The 9,146-nt window shown below is 39.2% G+C and overlaps 1 protein-coding gene across 1 annotated transcript in view; it reads right to left on the minus strand.

Moving 5' to 3' along the window:
* lamb2l (laminin, beta 2-like) overlaps positions 1-5,480 on the minus strand; it is a 51,824-nt gene extending 46,344 nt beyond the window's left edge. Inside the window, exon 1 of the mRNA XM_020635347.3 lies at positions 5,260-5,480. The gene's annotated coding sequence lies outside the window, so the exon portion shown is untranslated. The remainder of the gene's footprint in view (positions 1-5,259) is intronic.
* Between the last annotated feature and the right edge of the window lie 3,666 nt (positions 5,481-9,146).

Genomic DNA, 9,146 nt, shown 5'->3' on the forward strand with positions numbered 1-9,146 from the left:
ATCAACAAGTTTTAAAAAGGACCCAAATTAAACACTTTCTTTTGATTTCAACCTTTTACTCGACTTGATAAAAAGAGATCACTTGAACACTAAGTCTTCAAAAACTTTAGTTTAATTGAAACATAGTGTTAAACAACAGAAAAGATTTTGTTTTTAAAAACTTCCTTAATCAACTGCATGCATATTGCCAACTCATCACCTGTGAAGTTAATTCAGTCTCTTAATCCCGTCTGAATATTTATTCAGGTGATTCATTCAGCTTAAAAAGATTACCAATAAAGAGAGATATTGACCAAGACTTCAAATAAAGTATACCTAATACCTTGTACTGCAGAGCCCTTCTAGCCTTTGTCCCAGACCACCTGTGCACACACAGGCCAGTAGCAGTAAAGGGTTTTTGTGTTGGTGCTTTTGGGCTGCTTTGAAATCAAGGGTTTCCCAATCATGTTTCAGTCAACACAGTTTAATTTCTACTGTAACACCCCTGACATATCATGAGTCAAGCTAGCATCCTTAGCAGAAGCTGTTCAGAACAGTTCCCTCAATCCTTTGCTTTTCTCTTTGGTGACAGCTAGCATTGTGTGTAATCCTTCACAAGCTTTATTAAAATCATCTCTGTTAAGCCTTTTGGGATCAAAATCAGCCTACATTTTCAAGTATTCTGTTGAGGTGCCAAATTTGGATGTTCAAGGTGTCATAAAAAATTCATTATGATACACCCACTTCCCACAAACTGAATCGAGTACTTGTACATGTAGGCAATGGCTTGACTTGAAAAAAAAATTGACTATAGATTTACTACATGCTCCTTCCATTGGCTGAATCAGATCATCTGTTGGTTTATTTCCATCAAAGAATTGGAGACTTTGAAATAAACCACAGATTTATTTCCAAGATGTCACAGTGATGGCAACAGCAGTATTTGCAAGCCCTGGCCTGCTGATAGAACCAAACCAATAAGTTTGCTAACATCTTGTCAGCTAACATTGACCTATCATAGAGGTATAGGTACTGGTGTATATTTTCCATATTCTCGCTATAATAACATTTAAAGCAAGAAACAATGCTTGGCATGATTCGGAAATGATTTCAGAGTTGGGTTTTTTTCAGCGAGCTCTACAGCTACACTGTCTGCAGGACAAGATTGTTCGAGATTGTAAAATGTTATTAGATATTATTTTAAGAAAGTTATTTTCTTTTTAAGAAAGCAGATTTCTGAGTACCATTGCATAGTCATAGGGATGCAACACTGGGTAACATTCAAGGATGAAAAAAAAGGGTGACATTCCAGCCTTAAAATAAAATCTGTATTTTAAGTGTCAGATTGGTAATCGGTACATTTTTCCCTTCACTATCAGCAGGCTTATTGTTCAAAAATAAAACCTGCAATGGTCAGGCTTGACCCGACACAGCGTAAAGACACACAAATAATACAAACACACCATGACAGAATTTAAGTATCTGAATTATTTTTTATGCACATGCAGCACAGTTTTCTTGCAGAATTTGTTTCATTATTTTTGCCCAATCTTTTCTGATTTTCTACCCAACAACAACACTCTGAATCAAATCTAGTCAGAGATCCACAAAGAGCTGTTTAGAGGTCTGAAGTGATTTATAACAGAAATTAATGTTTAACTACCCTCAGAAGAACACACCCTAGACACCAACAAAAAAGCTCACGTGAGGGCATGACCAGACAGCCAGCAAGGAGCCTTTGTGGCGATTAAATATAGTGCAGACACACATCAACCACATAATCCCTCCACTCATGTTTGGACTAGAAAAGTAAGGAAATCAGCAGGTGAGAAGTGGAAATGAACACGGAAACACTGAGTTTGTTAATCATCATTGCAGGGAGGGGGCCTGGCATGAGGACACACACAACATGACCAAGTTTCCCCAATTGACCAAATGTTTTTACAATCTTGCTGACACTGACAGAGGTCAATTCTCTTTCCAAAAAGGCTAATGCCCTTGATAAAAAAAAATACTCCACATATATCATTTAGCCTTGTGGATTAGTTGAATAAAGTGTATCAACCAGACAGAGCTTTAGCCAGGAAGACACTGCAGTGAGATCATATCAGAAAATTAAACTGTAGCCATCTCTTTTGACACTTCTCAGATCATCCTTAATGTATTTGGTAGAAAACCTTGGAAAGTTCAGTATCCAGAAAGGAAGCAAATTACTGTTTGACACACAACCCGGCATTTCCAAAACGCCTATTACTGCACTGTTACCTGCTCTAACAGGGAGTGAGAAACTCATTGAAAGTAATCATCATTCTGCAAAGGTAAAAGAACACAGACACCTCCTTCTCATATTTATTTAAAAAGTTTTGTATAAAATCGCAGGTGAATAGCACAAAAGTCCCATAATCTACTTAAACATTTATGTAACTCCTATTCTTTACCATCAAAGTATTCTAGATGTTTGCAACATTCGTTATGTTACTGCTGAAACTCAAATGATGTTAGTGTAAACTGGATTTGTTAGTGTGCAACTTAAAAAGGACCATCACTTCATCTCTACAAAGTGGTAGGTCATGGCCTTGAGGCACTCTGAGCTCAGCTCTAATTGCAACTACTGTCTCGTTTCATGAAGGTACAGCCAGCATAAAGTTCAAAAAGGATAGTTGAAGTTAATATACAGCCAAAGGTGTGTGAGTGAGTAATACACTCTCAGACATCCAAATCATCAGTCTCACAGCTGTAGTCAAACGAAAAATAAAGATGATGACTTCCTGAGGGAATCATCAAGATGCTGCAGATGCCTTCATTTTAGAGACAGGACAGTGGAGAGTGTCCGACATTGGGGAGAGAGAGAGTGGGGAAAGACGTGAAACAGAAGCCACAGGTTGGATTCAAACCATGGCCGCGCGCTTGAAGGACTTTAGCCTCCACTAGGCTACAAGCTATACATTTTTAAGGAGGTTCACATCAGGCTTCATAAATAGGCATCTAAGTAGGTACATGAACTTACAATGTACACTGCAGTGTAGATTTGACGCGGAAGTATAAATCAGGCATAAAGAACTAAGTAATCGCAAAAAAGCAGAGGGGCAATCAAAGAAACTTCCTGTTTAATGAGAGATAGACGGGAATTCTTCAGTTCTTCAAACTTCCTCAGAAAACACAAGGAAATTGCATTTCCCTTTTTTAGATTACAAAATATGTGATGTTATGTTTGTAGTGTTTAAAACAGGAAAAAGAGACAGAAATAAAAAGGACGAGGTGTATGCCGCCTGTCTTGTCATCAAGCTGCAAACAGGGGGGGGGGGGGGGGGGTTGATTTCTATCAGGGGAAATGATAATGAGTCTGAGTCTGCAGAGGCCCTAACAGAGGCTCAGATATCATAGACGCAGTGATAGAGCACAAGGTGGGCGACAGCAGTAAGAAGTCCCCGTAGAGGCCTCCTGATCTTAGATTAACCATGCTCAGAGGCACACACATCACAATCACACTTAAAGCATCCTCTCACAAAAACACACTTATTTGTCCCCCTATGGACATTTGTCACCCTTGACCATTATCTACTGAAACAAAGCTGCTGAGCCACCTGGAAATCAGCACCAGAATAAATTGGTCTGTACATTGACAGGAAAAGCACCACCTATAGAATTGATTTACTTTTCAGGAGGTATATATATTTGAGTTAATCAAGCAAAACCACTGCTTTAGTCTGTTAAGAAAACACATTTACAGGGAACACCCTTCATGCCATGTCATCAAAACCCACATATTGGTAAATCATTCGTCAATCAACGGCTGCTGGTTAGCTTCCTTCTTTCCCACATGGCTAGTTGGGGTCTGAGCGCCCCGTGGATCCTCTTAACCCTTCAGGTTAGAGTTGATCTCAACAGCGGGGCGAGAGGCCAGGTTCTTGAGCTGATTAAAGTTAGACTAAGCCTTCAAGGCCATGGGAACATGTACCAGCAAACACACAAATGTCTAAATACCCTGACAAGCTGGTGAAATTAAATACATGCTAGTATGGCTTTCTCTCAAGTGGTTCCTTTCTTTACAGAAAATGTCACAAATAGAGTCCCCTTTTAAGGAATAGCTACCCCTCACCTAAAAATCAACACTTCAGACTCTTATAGGTAGCTCAAAGGAACAAGAAGCAACAAAACACTGTGTCAATGGTTCTTTTTCACACACACACAAAAAAAAACTTTCATTCATACAATTTCAGTTTGTAAATCTGAGCCGTTCTCTCTATTAACCTGCTGCTGGTTAATCTTGGAGGAATGTGTGCAACAGTGTCAGACTCCCTGCTCCCAGGCATTACACGAGCCACCGGTGTGAGAGTGCAGGCCCACACATACACATTGCCTGCACACACTGCAAGTCATCATTAACCAAACCTTTCAACTGTAAACCTTGGTTGAAGTTTCCGCTCCACATGTCGGGGCAACTCCTCTCTTTGATTTGGTCTGATATTTTTAATTAGCCATAAGATTACCTCATCGCTTAATTAACTGTTTTGTCCACTGTCTGTGTGTGTGATCTGCACTTGGGTAAGCTCCATATTGGATGACATCACAGAATTCAGCTGAAAACACACCTAAACCCTGGTTTCAGGTGTGCACCAATAAAACTTTCCACATAAAACTCTGCATGCAAAATTGCTTTTGGAGTTCAGCCTTTAAGTTGCCCTTCACATGTTGCTGTGTGGACTAATAATATATTTATAAAATACAAACAACACTTCAACACAGCTATGGGCTCATAAGGACAGTATACAGCTGTACAATAATATGAAGGCAGTGGGCTAGAATTAGTCTGGCATTTAAAACAACAGTAACCAATAATGACCAGTGTTTTCAGTGAAAACTACCACATTATTATCACAGGTGAAGTTAGTGGGTATCTTTAGTTCTACAAAAGCCTTGCAAAGCTTTAAACCAGTGTTCAGTTAGGCTACTTTTAATTAAAGTTGTCATTTTTTTACATAGTGGTCCAACAAGGCAAGCTAACAGTTCTAAAGAAAAGCTCATTTAGACTAAGCTATAACCTAAAAACAGGACAAAGTGCGTATTTAAGTCCAAAGAATAATTTACAGGGGGTTGCCTTTCAGTGGAAAGAACAACATTTATAGTAGACTAATAAAGGTTCACAATGAGAAGAGTAAGACATGAACTCCCTGCCCCTGTAGATATCACGGTAATTAAAGTTAAGTGTACTAAAGTGATTTGTGTTATGTGGGCGTGAGTCATGTTAGCAAAGACGGAAGGAAAAGATGGAGCACTCACCTGCTCAGTGCTCAGTACTTTCCTGTGATTCCTCTCCCTCCTCTGCTCTGCTATGCTCTTCCACGCAAACACACACTCAAACTTTCTCACACACACACACACTCCCACACACCCAGTCCCGCAGCGGTCCCGACACCGCCTGACTGAGCTCGGTCTCCGGTCTGCTACAGTAGATACAGGAGGACTCGACGGGAGGAGGAGGGGCCACAAGTGTCACCTCTCACCGGCCGCTAACTCTGATATCCCGGGAAGGAAACAGGAGCAGGTACTCTGGTGGTTCCCTTCCACAGTGCTGGACCCCACCCAATACTGTCAGGCCAAGCCCACTGTGCTAGTTAAGATTACTCAGAGAATCCACAATGTTTGAAAAGTGTTGAATTTACTGCAGCACTGAGTCTGTTTTAAAGGGAGACTATATGTTCATAATGAAACTTGACTGTCACTTTAAAGACAAGCAAGCAAGCAAGCAAGCACACAAAAGCTGTTCTATCAATAAAAAGGGCCATTTATGAATTACATTTGATTGTATAGATAGAGAAAGAAAACCATAAAAGGCAACATTCAGCTTTCATGCACATGGATGCAAGCTTTAAGCACTTTGTTGGATTAGACTTGTCTGGTAGCTCAAATACCTATGACCAAAGTCCTACACAATTATTAGAAATGTATTTTTTTCAATTACTATTTTAGATACAATATAAATGTCATCTGAAAACACAATTTTACTGAAATTTTGATTAACCTCACTCATAAAGCTTTGACACTAGTTAAACCTCATGGTAATGCCATATATAAGCAATAGTTTACAGCATTTATTGCTTGTTTTTGAGTTGGGTTTACTCTTGGTCAACATTATTTACTTGTCTGTGTGTAAGGTGCAGAACCAAAAGGTAATGGGCTCTACCTTTTTCAGAATGTTTTTCTATTATTCAGATGTATGGAATGAAGATCAAAAAATGACAAAAAACACAATTACTTTGGCAGATGTTAAACATCCCATACAAGATAAAACACTTGATTTTCTCGGTGTGAACACGGAGCTATGAGACAACTTTTTATAGGAAGTAACTGTAATTTATAAACTGATCTCATCTTTGACCTAAATTGTTCTCTCTGTTAAGCAGTATGCAACTTCCTACAAGAAACATGATGGTTGAGCTTAGATTTGAATGTCTTGACTCATGGCCTTGATATCTGCTCACCAAGAGCCATTTTTTGTTATCCTGTCTATATGCTTCATGGAGGGGAGATAGTAACTCATCACTGACAGGATTTGTACCATGGAATAATCAAGAGATGATGAAAATCTCTGTTGACAAGCTCATTATGTGGTGCCAGCCGAGTCAACTGATAGATATCAAATAACCGCGACCCACAGCCGCCTAATAGGACGACAGTCTCCTTTGAGTTGGATGTATGCATATGTGTGTGTGTGTGTGTGTGTGTGTGTGTGTGTGTGTGTGTGTGTGTGTGTGTGTGTGAAGGTTTGATGTGATCTTTGGGCGAGTGAAACTTATAGTGAGCTGTTTATGAATAGTATGTTCTATAAATGTTGTCTGGACATGGAAATATAATGAGGGGGAAAAAACACTCACGATAGCATTGTGTTTATGGTCGAGGGAGAAAATGAGAAACCTCAGAAGACTAGTATAGGTGTCAAGCACATTATCAGAAGTCAGCTCAGGTTGTGCAAGGTGAAGCCCAGGAATGGCTGGAATCCATAATTATCAACACTTGTGTGCCGCGAGCTGCGACATTATCCTGTACTACAAACACACACACACAAAACATCAAGTTCACATAGCTGCAGGCTGTCATTGAGTTTAGGATCATTATACAGTGCAGTAAGTACTACCAGGACAATGATCAGCAAAGTACAGATCAGCAAGAGACTAAAAGCCATTGAGCAAAAGAAATAAAATAAAGCCATAGTCAGAGATTTATAGATTGAAAAACTGATTTGGATAGAGAGGAAGTTATAGGAATTTGTAACAGAAAGCCAAAAATGTAAATGGAAGAAAAAAAGAAGTGAAAAGCTGGTTGGAAGTGGAGACTGTAATTTTTCCAGAGCCTTACCCTTTGGTTGGGAAAACACCTGGAGGAGGTGGTGTTTAACCTGATTGCTACACACACTCAGAAAGCGAAAATGAACAGTTGAAGAGTCAGTTGCCTTCTTCTTTTCATTCTATACGTGCCTCTGTGTCATTTGCTCTGCCTGCATGTGTGCATGGATGTGTTTTAATTTACAGGTCCAATCAGTTTTACTGGTTCTAGGAGCCAATCAGCTAACATTTGTAAAAGAGAAGAGCATTTCTTTCATGAAGTGTAAATCATTTTGTTCACTCACCTTATTTGCTTTTACTTGCTTCTGTATGACAAGCCGCTCTGTGGCTGTAGCTATGGCTAATGTTTATGCATAAATAACAGCAGCAGAGAGTTAGTCCTAATCTTTTTCATCTGCATACTAAACACTGGGAATAACAATGATGAGTCAAGAAGAGCGTTAATCAACCTGAAGGTTAGAAAAAATTACCCTTTATGCATTTTCTCTGTAAATTCAATAGTATATAAACGGACACACAAAAACATCAGAAACACAAACAAAAAAAGTCTCTCTGTAAAATTCCTTACTCAGCAGTTACTTTAAAAAAACAACATTTTATGGCTAATTTTGTTGATTTGAAGTTTTGTGGATATCCTTAAAGAATAAACGTCTCTAAAACCAGCATTGCAAGGTTAAATTGAATGTCGACCTCAGAGTACTGGGTGGGCTCGAAATGTTGTGTTCTTTAAAGGTGCACTATGTAGATTTGGTTGTGAAATTTGTTGTGAAAAAGTTGAAGAAGCGAAACAATCTATGCTATATTTTCTGAACTGAATGCACAAACTTTACTCAAAGAAAAACATGGGTCCCTGAACACTGTTTAGAGCTAAAAAGCTACCAGGAGAGTTACAGTTTCACTATTTCGGGCCCACCACCATAACTTCTCGTGTAGCAGTTTATCTTCAAACAGTGTTACAGGGAACACATTTCCCTCTGAGCACAGTTTGTGTATAGAGTTATGAACATATATCACAGAATCTGTACACTTCTCCAACTTTCTCTATACCAGAACTACATAGTGCACCTTTAATGCACATAACAAATAATTGAGTATATCTCTGGGGGCCAGAGTGATGCAAGTCTTTGTGTTTTTTACAAATCATCACCTGAATAAGTGATGTGACTGTTTTCTGACCTTAGTGTTTCGTCTACTAAAGGCCTCCACCATCCTTGTCTTTGCTGAACACAAAGCGTGCCTCTCTAATTTGATGGAGGTCTGCCCTCTAGTGAGAAAACTGCTCTCCCACAGATTCCTCCCTGTGAAGGCTGCAGCTGAATTTATAAACACAGGTGATGCTGCTCCAGCACAGCAGGGTCACCTGAGATACTCTGCAAAAATAATAGTAATAATTTAAATTACAAAGAAATAAGTGAAAGGGTTGTTTGCTCATCCCCAGAGGAAACACAACAGCCTCACAGTAAAGTTGTGATTATGTTGCAGAGAATTGGTAGGCTATATAATAATTTGTCTGTTTATTTAAAGGTACATTTTTGGGCTTTTTATGCTTTTCTTTAGAAATACAGTAGGACAGTGGATAGAGTCAGAAATCAGGGAGAGAGAGAGTTGGGAATGACATGCGTCATTCATGCTCAGTTCAGGCCTCTGAACTTTAACGGACATTTTAAGGAACTATTGGTGATTGAAATTTCTGCCATGGACAGCAGCTTCTTTTGTCAATAATTTTTCTGTGTGATGAGATAAATAATACTGCAGAAGGAGGGTCCTCTAGCTTGTAGTGAGCTATAACCATGCAAAAGACCGAAGGAGCCGCTTTCCACAATT

This window comes from Labrus bergylta, chromosome 12 (assembly GCF_963930695.1).
Source record: "Labrus bergylta chromosome 12, fLabBer1.1, whole genome shotgun sequence".
Classification (NCBI taxonomy): Eukaryota; Metazoa; Chordata; class Actinopteri; order Labriformes; family Labridae; genus Labrus; species Labrus bergylta.